The sequence below is a fragment of the Mycteria americana genome, chromosome 9 (genome assembly GCF_035582795.1).
Source record: "Mycteria americana isolate JAX WOST 10 ecotype Jacksonville Zoo and Gardens chromosome 9, USCA_MyAme_1.0, whole genome shotgun sequence".
Lineage (NCBI taxonomy): Eukaryota > Metazoa > Chordata > Aves > Ciconiiformes > Ciconiidae > Mycteria > Mycteria americana.
Genome location: NC_134373.1, coordinates 3,602,669 through 3,617,713, shown reverse-complemented (window position 1 = coordinate 3,617,713; position 15,045 = coordinate 3,602,669). Strand labels below are relative to the sequence as shown.

Below are 15,045 nucleotides of genomic sequence, written 5' to 3'. Positions count from 1 at the left end.
CCAGGGAGAAAGACTCCACAGGCAAGCCTGGAGAGCAAGCATAGGAAAGTATGAAAGTATTGCTTAATGTGTAACCAAAATCATCCTTGATGCAATTTAAGCCCATTACTACTTCTACTGTCTATCATGACCGCTGAGAAAGGATTAATCCATTCCTCTTTGTCCTGCGTGTATTTGAAGGTCATAATCATCCATCTTCTAGACTAAACAACCTTCATTCTTTCACTCTTTTCTCATAAATCGTGTCTTCTGGCCCTTCTTGCTCTTCCCTTTTGGACTTTCTCCAGTTAATTCACATCTCTGAGAGCTCAGTGCCTGGGACCAGTCACCGTGTTCCCAGCTTCCTCTTTGATGTGAAATCACAGCTGCGTTTGTGAATCTGCTGGGTAAAAGTGAAGATCGGGGGTTACCCAAGGCAAGTGTGGGGACACTGGTATGTAAATTTGCCTCTTGGAAAATGAAAGTGTCAAGAAAGAGTGTGCAAGCAATTGCTCAGACGTTATTCATAATTTGTTGACCAGCGTCTGGTCTGGGGATGTCGGTTACTGATACGGAGAGCAGAAGTCCCAGGAGGGAGGTGCTGTCCGAATGCCAGCCCAGAAGCAGCATGTCCCATAGCAACACAAACTGGCCTCTTGATCAGATTGCACGTGTGCTGACATCCCTGTCTTATTAACGCGTGATTTCGGCTTCATAACAGCTTGCACCTCGATGTGTGTGTTCTTTTGAGATCAGATCTGTTTTCTTGCTGATCCCAGGGGCATGACTAATAAAATCATAGCACCATTTTGTCCAGCTCCTAGTCTTTAGTGGCATTTTCCTTCTTCCTCCAGCCCGCCCCCCTCAACCTTACCTGTCCATTATTGATCTGTGAGATAGGTATGCACTAAAGAAAGACTGTTTCGATGTTTCACTGTGTGGTTAATAGATCGAAAGTCTGGATCACACAGACACTTGAATATGAGCTTAATTGCTGGACTTGCATATAGAGGACAGACTTGCTCATGCATGAGAAAACAGCATGATACAGAGATATTGTGGGATACCAGGCACCAAGACATTTGCCTGATGCTGATCTGCATCTGTATTTCCTTTGCAAGGAGCTGAGCAGTGGTGGAAAACTCCACCATGGTCCAGCAGAGGCATGGCCAGTTGTCCCACTGTCCTGGCTCTGGGAACATCCGTCCTATGTGGCAGCTCTCTGACACCAACAGCTCTTGCCTCTTGCAGCGTGAGGCTGACTTGGCAAAGGTGTGCTTTGAGGAAAAAAAAAAACCCACAAGATAAAGAGTAAGCTCGTTTCCCCATTGCTGGGCCAATAGCTTAGGTTACTGCATAGCTTTACTTCTAGAAATGTGCATTTTTAAAAGTTCTCTTGTTTCTGTTAGGAGCGTCATACTTTCTGAAAGATAAGTATGGAAAAACAAAGCGGGGGCGTGTCTGGTTTTGGTGGCTTTTTGGTTTTCCCTTTTGTGCATAGCGCTGGTTCAGTGGAGATAGAAAAGGCGCCGGTTTATGCCCTTGGCATAGGACACCTTCACGGCCTTCGGGAGCGGGGTATAACAGCGCTCTTCAGCACTGTCAACCCCATTTAGAGATGAGACAGCGGTCAGGGTTGTGTTACCCAAACGCAGACAGCTATGCTCAAACAGATGCTCCTTATTCAAGGGCTGGTTTGTTTGTCCACCCACTTTCTAGGCAGGGCAATGGCCAAGCAGCTGCTCCCAAGGGTACCCCTGCACACAGGAGCACTCAGTGTGGGTGTCGTAGTCCTACCCCCCGCCTCCATCCGCCCCAGACAGCATCTCGATTTGGCAGAGCACCAGCAAACAGCACCCTCGGCCCATGGGGTCAAAGTACAAACAGAGGGGTTTGTCCCAGTTTGACCAGTGCTGGGCTTTTCCCGCTGCAGCATCCTCCGGGTCTGGCCAAAGCCCAGCTCTTGTGCCTGGGGTGGCCAGGACCTGTTTATAATTGACTCTCGTTGTCAATAATCAAGGAAAAGTGCAGATAGGGCTTGTTTCCTTTATGTGGGTATCCTACCTGGCTGTTATACAAAGTCCCCAAAGAGCAAACAGAGGAGAACGGGGCTGTATCGGGAACCGCTGAAATAAAAGCAGAACGGCCACAATGTGTGTCGAGCCAAATGCTTTGCATAGTTGCGCTGTCAGCAAACACAGCGAGCCAGAGGGCAGGGAACCAGCCGCTAGCACGGCTTCTTTCTTAGCTCCTATTTGCCTTTGCATTTGTTATCTTGGACATAAAGAGGTTTGTAAGCCAGGGATTTGGGCAGTTAACCTCAAATAAACCCTAAAAGACCTACTTCAGTGAAGTGTAACCGTGTCCGTTGAATTTAATGGAGCTGGGCTTGCTCTCACCGAGGGTGATTTGAACTCTGAAAGCTTGCTGTTTCCTGGAAGCTAATGGCATTTTTGGGGCGTCTCTTTTGCTTTGTGTGCAACTTTGATTACTGCTTTTTTACCTTGGCTTTATGTCTGGCTTCTCTGCACAACTGAGTGTGTGTACATGTGTGTGAGAGAGAATAGCCAGCAGTGAAAGGATGCGCCACTGTAAAGACAGACATTTGGTTTTGCTGTGAAATACCCTTTATACTCAGACAGACAGCAAATATTTGACACTGAGCAAGAAAATCAGGTATACTGTTTGACAAAGCGGATCGCTGCGGAAAGTGGTGTCGTGACTCACCAGCAGATCATTTCATAGCTTCAACCAGCCTCGTTACTTAAAAATGCTGTTTAGGATCAAAGTATCCTGCAGGCAGTCAGTTTTGTTTCTTTAAACAAAACCAAATCATGCTTTATAAGGTCAGCAAGCTCCCAAAGAGCGACTTGGTGGAATACAGCTGCAGATGGATAGCTATGGCATGAAACAAAACTGTTTGGAGAGGCCATCAGCAGCTGACACCGTTCACAGGGAAAGCCGGGTGCAGGAGCTCTCTGGTTGCGCTTTTACAGGTTGGTGATTCACTGATGGGTAAAGGAAGCTCACAGCAATTAGAAGCGCTGGTCTCGGCCCTTGGCAGGTAGGGTGGCATGGATCGTTTCCAGCTCTATTTGTTGATTTCTTGAGGACTTTTGGGTGTTCAGGTGCAGGCTGGAAAATAAGCCCTATCATGGACTGTTGGAAAGGGAGCCAGGAATTGTAGTTAAATATAGGCTTCGACCAAGCAAAATGTTATCCAAATGGGTCTGTTTTCTTGCTCTATGTAATTACTAGCAATTGAGAGATCATTGAAATAAAATACAGATCCAGCAATTTGGAGGCCCTGGAAGATAAAAGCTTGGCTGCATCTGTTGCATCTCCTAAAAGCACCAAGCTGTTTGACACAGCTTCCAGGACTTGGGACTTCTGATGTGACCCAACTGAGAGCAGCAAACCAGAGGCAATAAAGCATCCCCCAGTTTGAGTGACAACTTCTGGACAAAGACCAAAGTGGCCCCATCTCCTAGTGGAAAAGCTTGGGCAAAGGCAGGCAGGAGCAGAAAGAATTAAACTCCTATTGAAACCCTATTTTTAATAGGATCGGATCCAAGCCACAATTTGGGGATTCAGAAGGCCATGTCCTGTTCCCTGGTTGTCCCTGACGTCAAGTGGGACTTCTTACTATTTTATTTATGTATTTATAAAGATGAAGCACTGTATGTTTACAACTCTCTTGGTGACTTCAGTAAGCCTGGACTGACCTCTCTGTAGGATCACAGTGCAATCTAACATATCTCAGCTCTAGTCTCAGGTATAATGCTCCTTTGCGCTGATTTAGAACAGTGTAGCACAGTCTCGCTATACCACCCTGTCCCTAAATGTCCTACAGCGATAAGCCGGGTCCCAAATCCCAGAAACCTCCGCAGTGCCTGAGGATTAGGAGTGTGAAACAGCTGTCCTTCTCCTGGTGTCTCCTTGTAGCCCTTCGCAAAGCCAACAAAAGCTACTAGCCCTTTCTCAAAACTTAGACCATCTATTTGCATGGCATTTCTAAAGAAAGATGCGTAAGATCTCGGGTGGTTATTCCGTTTCAAACAAAGCTTCTGCATGTGGATTTGAGCAGATGAGGATGAGGCTTATGCTGTCGCTGAAGAGGATCTGTGCATGCAGGGGCCGATGGCGGGGGGGGGGGGGGCACAGCAAAGCCCTCTTCAACACATACTATCTATTTTGAACCTCTGCTGGCTTTCTGCTACACCTGGTTTGTTACTGCTGGGCGCACGGTGAAGGAAGAGGTGCTGATGGCTGCGCTTATGGGCAAGTCTGAGAGCTCTGATTTAATTCAGACAGAGCACACGAGGCAGAGTGGTTTCTCCTTCCCTCCCTGCCAAGGAGGGCAGGATGTTTATGTGCTGCTCAGCTGAAGGTACCCACAGCCTGAAAGCCTCTTGCTCAATTTTGCCTGGTAATTGGGATTTCTTATTGGCATGTCCAGTATCAGCGGATCCAGCTGAAACCTGATGTCCCTAAACAAACCCTGCCTTCAAAGCCCGGCTTGCAACATCCTCCGAGAGGTTTCTGGCTTGACGTCATCCTGCTCAGACCTTCTTTCAAACAGTCCCTTGTTAGCCCGGGAACAGGGCGCATTGCTTGGACGCACGTTCACAGCCCCCATTGCTGCTTGGAGGACAAACAGCAAGGGGATTTATGAGACATGGAGACCAGAACCCAGAGGAAAATATTGGGTAATCGGAGAAGTGGCCTCAAGGAGCCAGTTGGGCTGTTTATCTCGCCTTCAGCCTCCCCCGGGGAGGCAGCTGCACCATGTCACCTCCGTCGCACAAATCCCTGCCCAGCCTCATTCATAAAATCCCACAAAAGCCTTATATTTGTGAAGGGAGCCCTGCCCAGGCTGGGCTGGGATTCAGCCCAGGCAAGCTCGCTTATCAGAGCGAGGCTGCGCCCGGTGCGGAAGCACAGAGAGCTGCTTTATCCCTCCGTGCCCAGACTGAGGCCAGCTCAGCTGAGGGGTGCCTTCGCCTCCCCTTGCAGCGTGCGTGTGCAAGGTTTGGCAGCAGCAGGATCCGGCCGGCCATAAATGCTCTTTGCAGGAGGCGAGCACCATCCGCCAGCGGGTAGGACAGAAATCCCCCACCACCAGTGTCTCAAGGAAGGAAGGAGCAAGGAAATGGTGTCGGGGAGCTGGGAAGCTGCCTGCTCTGAATCAGCTCTGTGTGAGATGGAGGAGGGAGGGCTGGGCAGTTATTTTTTTGGCGTGTTGTTTTTTTAATAGCATCACACATGGGCCTGTGGATCATTCCTGCCCTGCAGGAGCAGCACAGCTGCAGGTCAGACCCTCAGGCGGTGTAAATAAGCGTGCCCTGCCGTGTTGGCGCGCGATTCGGATCAAAAGCATGGTTGCCACCTGCCTGCTTTGTTCACTGGATTAGCCATTTACAGGCAGTCGCTCTTTTATGGCTTCGGTGTCTGGTTTTCCAACATAATTCTTCCTTTCCCTGTCTCAGACTCTGTTGAGTCTGGCCCCTCGCTCTCTGTAATTGAAATATAAGCATTGCTGTGCATCAGACAGACTCAGGCTTTCTTTCTGGGTTTTTTCCTTTTTTTTTTTTCCTAATTTCTTTCATGGTGACCCATGGGAGTATGGCTGTAACTTTAAATACCTTCCAGCACCACCAGCTGAAATGAGGTTGGGGAACAGGGAGAATTAAAATATGCTTCAAAGGAGAGTACACAGGAGGAATACAAATCGGAACAGATAGCCTGAATTTAATCTTTTATAGGGTCTTTCATAGAGAATAATATCAGCTCAGGAGGGGCTAGTGCCTGTAAAGGTAGAAGGACACAGCCGCCTGCTACCTCCTCCTCCAGTCTTTTATGGAGAGACTGCTGTGCTCCAGGGTGGGCAAATGTAGGGTCCTGGGGCTTTTTTCAGTTCAGCTCTCCCATCAAATTATGTTGCCTAAATGCTCTCCTCTGCCTGGCAAGGAATCCTTCTTTCCTCTCAGAGCAGGCATGTGGTCCTAAAGAAGACTAAAACTATATAAAAACCTCAACTGAAATGGCAGCAACTGGTTGTACCCACTGATGTTCTCCAGCCCCACGTGCTCCGGCCGAGCAAGGTGCCGACCTGTGCAGTGCAAAGCAAGCAAAAAGTACATGCAGCCTGTGAAAACATCACATCTGCCTTTTCCTGGGGTGGAAAATAATTCAAAAAAGCTGTAACAAGTGCTGTAAATTCAAGCTGAAAAGTGAATAGCTAGGAAAGCACGTGTTTGCTTCCATCCCCTTGTTTACTGAAGACATATCTGAGGGTTGGAGCAAATGCCTGTCGCTCCTCGCTGTCATATATCACATATCAACCCAGACAACAGGTCACCAGCTCTCAGAGGGAGCCACTGCCCTGTCTCAGGATGAAATCTGTTCTGCATCTTCAAATGACGTAAATCATTCAAAGGCAGTCGGGGACGGAAGAAATTGTACAAATACAGTGTTTGGGGCCAGGTCCTGAGACACCTGGAATCAGCAGGGCTGCGGTAATTTATGCGAGCGTACTCTAGGGCACAGACCCCTCCACTTGTGCATCGGTTGGAGAGTTGATCTCGCCCGGGAGAGCTTGCCAAAGCCATCGAGAGAGGGCTGTGTCCTGACCAACATCCATCTTCACTGCAGGATAGGAAGGAGTCATGGGATGGCATCCTGGGAACCCTGTTACACGAAGGCTTAGGTATTCTCACACCCTGTTGCTGCTCACCAATCTTCGAAGCTACAGAAACATCTGGAGGGTGCTGCCTGCCATGAGCGATGGTGCTCCGATGGCCTGGGGGACGCAGGCTGACATCCCGCTGAACCGGGGAGGGGTTTGAGGAAGGAATCTGAGTGAAAAATAGCGTTTGGTGCACTTAAAGCAAGAAGATAAACTGCTTCAATCAGGTGTGTTTACAATTTAGTCACAGACATCCATGCTGACCTCTTCTTTACCCACATTTTGCTGTTCTCTGCACGTAAAACCCCCTTTCCATGCAAGATTGTAAGATTAAATGGATGTATTATGTCTTTTTGTGTATTTGGAGGAGATTGCCCTGCAGGGCTAGTTCTCATACTTGTAGCTTAGCAAGGGAAAACCCAATGTTAAACCGTTCATGAAATCAGCATTGTTGCCATCCCTCTCCAGCTCGCTCATCTTCATTTTTCCCCTCCTCGAAGGCTACCTTTTTAGCCAATGCTAGTTCACCAGGCACAACTAGTCTTTAATGTAAAAGAAATGGAAAAAATGGAGAATAGCATCTCCAAAAGAAGCTGCAAACACAGAAATGAAAAGCTGGGTGGTGTGGACCACTCTCCTCTTCTGGATGATCCTTCTTCAGTGCTGAGAAATGTCTTTATTTTTACCTAGAAACTGCACGGTGACTACCAGCCCTTCCAGATATAAGCCTCAAGCTCTCTCTGCTGAAGTCAACGGCTGTATCTGCATGAATCATTAAAAAACGAAGGAATTTTGTTATCTCTAGCAAGTCTTTCTGCTTAGTGCAGTGGGTGGGAGACTCAGTCCCAGGCTGGCGGTTATGTCTGTACCACATATTTCACAGTATAGCTGTAGGTTTGCCGACTGTCAGTTCACATAGTTTCATGGTTACATCTTGCTCTAAATATAGGAAAAGCCTGGTAATCGCTGACGTCAGGCGGTCCTGTTCCCAGTCAGCCCCCTACCACCTCATTAACTTTTAAAATGTGCAGGTTTACAATAATAAAGACTAGGAAATAGGGAGGTGTGAAAGGTAAGGCTCAAAGGTAGAAAACATGTAATGGCAAACCTAACACAAAATAAGAATAATAAAATGTAAGAAAAGAATCTGAAAACAGGCGATGGGTTGAAAAATGAGCCCCGGTGTTTGTAACTGGTAATGTAAATTGTCAGTGTTAAGAAAAATAAAGGCCGGGGAGGAAAGAAACCGCTGCTCTGATCCTGCAGATGCTCTGCAGTGGCGTGAGGCATGTGCGTTACTGTTAAACTTCTTGAGAACTTAGATAGCATGTACGCATAATTTAAAGAGAAATTAATATCAGCAAGTGGTATTTATAGAGTATAGGAGCAAAAACTGCACTGAGCTTACCTTTGAACATCCTGCTTGTCCGTTGTCTGTCTAGCAGGGTTGTGTTGGCTTGCAACAGGGGGGACCGGATCCACGCAGCCGGTCCGATTGCCCGTACGGCCTTTTGAAACTGAGCTTTCTGTGTGCCGCCGCTGTACGAGGAGCGAGTAATAGTGAGCGGATGCTGCATTTGTGACCATGTTTGACCTCTGAAGTGTGTCCAGGCTGAATTGAGCTTATGGCAGACATCAGGGCTGCAGGGGAATTGACTCGGGCCTCGCTTTCTCCTGGCGTGCAATGATCCAGGTACGTAGGTACACTCGTTTCAGTGGAGCTGCCCTGGTGGAGACTGGGCTGCAGCTTCACCATGCATCTGGTGTGTTCATCAGTAGGAGAGCACTGAGCATCTGAACATGGGAATGGGTTGTGCAGGGCCAGTGGGACTCCTCAGATATTTAAGCAAGAGGCCGATTTAAGTGCCTGTTGGGCTTTCTGAACCATTCACCATTCCCAGTATGTTCGCGTGTACTTTGGGGAAGCTCCTCTTCTGCAAAGCAGAATTAGAGCACAAGCCACTTTGATACTTTGCGTGTCCTGTAATTCCCCTGTTTTGTCATAGGCTTCGGAGAAGTGGCACAAACTGCAAACTACGTGATTACCCCAACTTGGGTAATTTTCTGTGCTGCATCTTGTCCAAGGAGATAGGAAGGAAAACTGAAAATCTTCTTCATGCGATTGGGCAAGCTAAAGCCAAACAACACTGTAAAAGTGTGTGTCTGATTAGTTCAGGACCAGTTGCTATATATTAACTGTCTCCCTGTTCAGCAGATCTGCCAGATCATAAACGTTCATGGAAGCTAAAGGCTGCATCTGCCTTTAATTGGGACAGATAAACTGCAGGCAAGCCAAATTCCTAGGCATGCCTGCACATGTACTTTGCAGAGCTATAGACTCTCTTGGTGATCTCACTTAAACATAGTCAAAATGATTAAAAGATGGATGCCTTTCCCTTATGTTTTGAAATGTAATTTTCACTTGAAAAATAATCGCGGTACCACCGACTGCCATGCAGCACACTTTGTTAGTAGATCTCAAGGCAGTTCACAACAAGGAGTTAAGTATTAGGCAGGGTTAGGATTTAAAACAAAACTAAACTAACCGATTTTCTGTCTGGAAACGCTGATTTATCAGAACAGAAACTATTTGTGGGAATAGGTATTCCCCTGAATTAAAAAAACCTGACTGTTTTAGCACTGCTTTAAAAGACACTGCTGTGATCTAAATTTGCAATTTTATTTTCTGGATAGAAGCAATGCTTTATTCGGCTTATACTAAAAAGCTGGAGAACATTAAAAAAAAAAAAGTCAAAATTGAAGCAAAACATCTTGAAATTATTATAGCAGAGTCTTTTGGATAATAGGCTTGTGAACGTTTTAGAGATACAAAGTTTTGCTTGAAGACAGATGCAGAAATATCAAGACCTTGACAATCCCTCCAGCGCAGGAAGACCATTTTGCCATCAGCTCTAGTAGGTACGACCTCCCCACCCTGCACTTGGATGACCTGAAGAGCAGACAGAGATGGGGCAGCTCTGGGAATGGAAATGAAGTTTCCAAATCCTAGGCCAACTCCCTATCACCAAGATAACACCGTTCCCTTCCCTCCCTCCCCCTTCATCCCCAAATGGCTCACTGGGAACGGCTGACTCCGTGGGTGCCGCTGGCTCCCCGCTAACCAGATCACCCCGCTGGGCACGTCCCGGGCAGGGTGAATCGCCCCGCGTGGCTCCAGGCTCCCATCACTCCTCTGTCTGCCTCCTTCACCTAAGGAAGAATGGAAATGCCTGTTTAAACCCTGGTCACTTGAGTTAGAGGTATCAAAGGAGTATTGCAAAGAGCGATTCATTCATTCCAAACCTGCCCTCCAGTTGAGTTTCACAAATCTTCTATTTCACTTTTTAATTAAAAAAACCATTAATATATTTCCTTTGTACCAACCACTACATCTTTGAAGTAGGTGAAATATTGTGTACGCCAATAATGTTTTCCATACAAATTGCTCGCGCCATTTTCAAAAGGGGAGAGATTATTTCAAGCAAGAAGGAGGTTGGCTGAGATGACCTCTGGAGGTCTCCTCCAATCTGAATTTCCCTGTGATTCCTTGGCCATGAGAAATGGTTTGGGCTTTATTTTCTTCCTCCAGACAAGTACAGGTAGATCCTCTCGTCACTTGTGGGCACCTTTTCAGAAACCATACTTGTTATTTTTGAGACTTTGATGCAGAAGAGGAATAGATGGGCAGCTGGCAGAAGTTTTGTTTTTGACTTCAGTGGTGTCTGGACTTGCCCTGGTGTTTGTGTCTCCAAAGTCTGACTCAAACCCAGTTCAAGCCAATGGAAAGAATGCCAGCAGCTTAACAGATATAAAGTTGCCACTCTTGAAAGGATAAACTTTTGGTAACACATCATTTCATAAATATCTTTTCTTTCTGATCTGCTGGTGAGCTATCATCAAACGGAGGTTTTAACGATGGTTATTCAGGCATACACAAACACATTTCATCCTGCTGGTGCTACCCAGATGACGCACTCTGCCGCACCATCACAACATATTTTGGCACCGGCGCTGTACCCATTGCACACAACCTTCTCCACCTGCCAAATACTCTTTCCTTTTCTTGGGCAGTGGCTGGGCTGTGCCTATTTGCCTCCCTTTGCTGCCCCCTTGTCTTTGCTTTGATATGGCTCTACCTCTTTGGCTGTTTGCTAGTTTGGCTGCCTAAATCTGTTTATTTTAATGCTGCTGGGACCCTATCACGTCAAGGGAGCCCACAGCCTCCATGGCGTCTTCCATTCCTAATCCGAGTAACACGAAATAGTCACCTGAATTTATTACCTCTTTGAAAAATGACTGTTCTCCTGAAAGGGTAAGGATAAGGCTTATGGGGAGAGGTGGTATGTTTCATTAGACCAACTGATAGAGAAAACAGCCAAGCTTTTGGCCATGCAAGTCTTTGCTTGGGGCATTTAGGAGTGGCCAGTGAGCAGAATTCTCCATGGCCTCCCTTGTGCAAGGGCAGCTCCCCTATGGATGTGTCCGCAAGGTCTGCAATTTGTAAGCCAAAGAGATGTTTCTGATAATCCATAACTTGCCTAACAGGGAATCCCCATGCAAAAACGGTTGTTTGTCTTCAAAGAAATGCTTTTGGAGAGCTATTTTGTGGTAAGTCACTCAACATTACTGATCCTCATTAAATTAGAAAAGTACATGCTTTCCCTCCAGGAAGAGTATGTAAGTGTTGGAATTTCTAACATTAGAAATGATTGAAACCGAGTGGTTTGAAATGGTAATTTTTTCTATAGCTGGCATTTAAAAGATGACAGTTTTCTTTCCCATGTCCATTCTCATTATTTGTCAGAACTTAGGCTGTGATTTACATCCGTAGCAAGTAAAACTGAAAGGCTGAGTCCTTTCAGGCCCCTGCCTCCCATCTCCTTCTCCTGCTGCTGTTCCAGCCTTTCCCAAACACCTGCACTGCCACCTTCTGCCTGTCTTACAGATCACAGCTGAATTTCCACCGTGATTTTTTTTTTTTCTCATCCTGCCAAATTCATGATGTATGTCCTAGGAAAACTTGGAATACAAAGAAGAAGCCGTGTGTGCACATGCACAGCCAGGATTGTCTGTAAATTGATTTTTGTTTCTAGCTGGTCTCTATTACAGACGGCGATCGCCCTATACATAATTTCAGCTCTGATTTAGAGGAAGGGAACCCTACGGTGATGCTCCCCATGACCCAAAAAACTAAACCACTTTGTTCAGCCACTGTTAAGCCAACATAGTGGCCAGTGATTAGCCACAAGCGTTTTGACAGGCTTGCTCAACAGCCTGGTTGACACAGGCAGCGTGTGAAATAACCAAATGGGCTCTGGTAGAAGACAAAGCTTAGACCATCAGTTGGCATAAGTCAGGATTTCTTACTTGACTTTGGAGAAACTAGCCTGATTCATACCCAATGGTTACCCATTTCAAGTTATCCCATGAACTGTGCTAGTTGTGTCTGCTTCTACTGTGGCAAAGGAAAAGGAAACCCAAGCGGAGTACGTCTATGGCTTATGGATGGATGAAAAATGTCCTTTTTTTCCCCTTTCTCTTTCTTTCCAGTTGAAATATTAGTTAAATACAAAGTTGATTTGAGAAAAAACAAAAGTATCTGAAAGCTAAGTGAACCCAGATGTACTTTAAACCCTCTCACGTTGCTCGTTTAAAAGAATTCTTGGTATTTTTCCTTTCCTGGCTAAGGAAGGGGTGCCAAAGTCACCCTCTACTTAGGAAAATAAATGTTCTTCGTGAACATGCTAATTCCTGCAGCAGCCAGCCCCACACCGAGTGGCACTTCCAAGCAGGAGCAGAGTCCCTGGCCCCAGCCCTGCAAACCTTTGAAAGAGAGATGGGCTCACCACTATCTCCCGGAAAATGCCAGAGCAATTATTAAATATCTAAAAACCAACCTTTAACAGAAAGCCGGTTCTTGCAGCCTTGAGAGACTTGATGCATGCAAGAAAAGGTTGGAAAAATTTCCCCTGCATTGTAAACGTGGTTTCCCTCAGCACGCTGGAGCATGGCTAAGGGAAGAGTGGCATCTGGTGTTCGCTGAGCTCCTTACAGCCACCGCTTCCCAGGCGGGTGCTGCCAGGCTTCGCTGGCCGTGGGCAGGATTTGGCTCCCCACATGCAGGGAGCTAGTGGCACCGGAGACCTGTAGGATGTCAAAGGCACCTGTACAAGCGTCCAGGAGTGATACAGGCCGTATGGGAGACTCAAGCCCATCGGAAGGGCAGCTAGAGGTCTGGATGGTGTGTCAAATGAGCGAAACCCAACCTCGCTTCTAGTGAAGAAGGTAATCGCTCTTGTTGGGGGGATGAATTCCCCCCACCCAGGACTGTGGCGGTGATGCAGCATCACCAGGGAGCCTTTGACTTGGATGCTCTTTGAGATTTATATATTTTATGAAATCTTTATTCCATCTTTCTCAATGGAGAGGAATTCACTGCTTAATGAGGTGCCCTGGTCCATTCGGAGAGGTAGCCGGTCCACCCAGAGGCCTATGACACTCAGTCTGTGCTGCAACAGCTCCAGGGTGTGAGGCTTAACCTTGTGTGTCTGGCTTGTTTTTACCATCTGAACGTCTCCTCAGTTTAATCTCACGTTCTCAATTTGAGACCCAAAATGCAAGTGCTGCCCAGGAGCCTTTCCCCTGCCAGGGATTTTTAACTTGCCCAAAATCTGGAATGAGTTTCACTGGGAGATGCTTGTTTGCGCTTCTTTCCCCATCTTTGTTCTTGCCCTTAAACAGAATAGTCCCACCATATCTGCTGTATAGACATGGGTAACTTTTCCTCTGATAGAGCCTAAATAAGTCTTTTAAACACCGCTGGCAGGCCAGTATCCATAGGCAACTGGGCAGCATCTGAACATTATGGTGAGCGTGCACCGTCTCTGGGTTCCAGGTGGAGGGTCCTCTACTGCTGGTCCGCAAGACACAGCCAAAGGCTTGCTTGGAGACAAACTAAGCTGTGTTTCCTTCTCCTGTCAGCAGAGGAAGCCCAAATCTGAGCAAAACAAAAGTTAAAGATGTGCGTCTCCCTGGTAATTTCCATGCAAATTAGAAAAGGCAAATTACTCTCTTCATTTCACTAACTGAAATTCAGTTTATCAGTCTTCTACCTCAAGTGCATGAAAGACAAGTGCATGACCTACTGAGATGAATGGAATGACGAACTTGAGCTTGGACCTCTATGGAAACAATTTCTGCCGGTTTCTGTAATTTTTCAAGTTGCAAATTCTTAGAAGTTCTGCATCCTTATACTTAACCAAAGGCTGTTTTGCAATATTTGCAGGTTCCCCTACGACCAGTTTTATCTGAGTGCTGGGACTGACAGACCTTCTTCTGTTCATGTCGTGATTGGTACATAATTTGATGCACAAGTCCCCACGCCTGCTTACTCCTCCCTGCTGTGCAGAAGTGAGAGGCTCTGCTCTGATCCAATGCTGCTGTTAATTCCTGCTCCTCCCTGTGGCTGTGCTCAGAAACTCAGCCCTTCCCCTGCACAGGGCCTTACTTCAGTAGCTACACTCATTCAGGCATCCTAATTATTCTCTCTTTTAGGCGGTTTCTGTCCTATGAAGTTACAACAAATTGCGTTTTGTTGACATGAGAACCGGTTTCACAGCTGCAAGTACCAGCAAGGGGTGTTTCTGCAAAGGCACCACTTAACGGCAACCTCCACCGCCCAAACAAGCAGCGCCACAGCTAACAAGATATCTCTTCTTCTCGTCCTCGAGATTTAGAAACTCATCAGGTGGTTTTACGTAACATGTAGTACTATAAAGGGGTAACATCCCAAGGGCTGACTTTTGGGTGGTGTCGTGTACTTTGGCACGGCGTTCCTCCAACCGCCGGATCTCTGTTCTGCAACAGTTTGTTCAAATCAAACCCTGGAGATGCCACGTACTGAAGTTTATTTTCTATAAAAGCATCGGAGGTTTTCCAAAGCACAGCTGACATCTGCTTAAAAAAAAAAAAATCAATGGGAACTGGGCACCGAACTCCAAATCTCACTGAAATTAAAGTCAGTCCCCATCATCTCCTACGAAGACTTCGGTCCTAGGCTGGCAAACGACCCTACTCTTGCAAGTCAACGGGCAATTTTAAGTGTAGAGAACAGGTCGCAGAGGCGTATGCTCTACAAATACCCCAGCCCCTTTGCTATCAGCAGTCAAGAGAGATGTTGTTGCCTGAATAGGGTTACAGAGAGAGTAAGAAAAGTTGGGTTTGGAATGTGTTTTGTTTATTAAACTCAGTTTTCACTGATGTCCTGAGTTGACAAAAATGTTTCCCAGGAAAACTGACAAACAGAAACAATTCATAAATATATATATATATTTCAAACACTGTAGTAGGTATAAACAAATAAAAGCTCTGTTTTGCTA

The 15,045-nt window shown here is 46.5% G+C and overlaps 1 long non-coding RNA gene across 2 annotated transcripts in view; it reads right to left on the bottom strand.

Moving 5' to 3' along the window:
- Positions 1 to 8,232, bottom strand: part of LOC142414269 (uncharacterized) — a 37,534-nt gene extending 29,302 nt beyond the window's left edge. The window contains exon 1 of one of the 2 annotated variants that reach the window (XR_012777000.1): positions 8,076 to 8,232. This is a non-coding gene — a long non-coding RNA (uncharacterized LOC142414269). The remainder of the gene's footprint in view (positions 1 to 8,075) is intronic. The other variant, XR_012776999.1, reaches the window with a different exon arrangement.
- Positions 8,233 to 15,045: the final 6,813 nt, after the last annotated feature.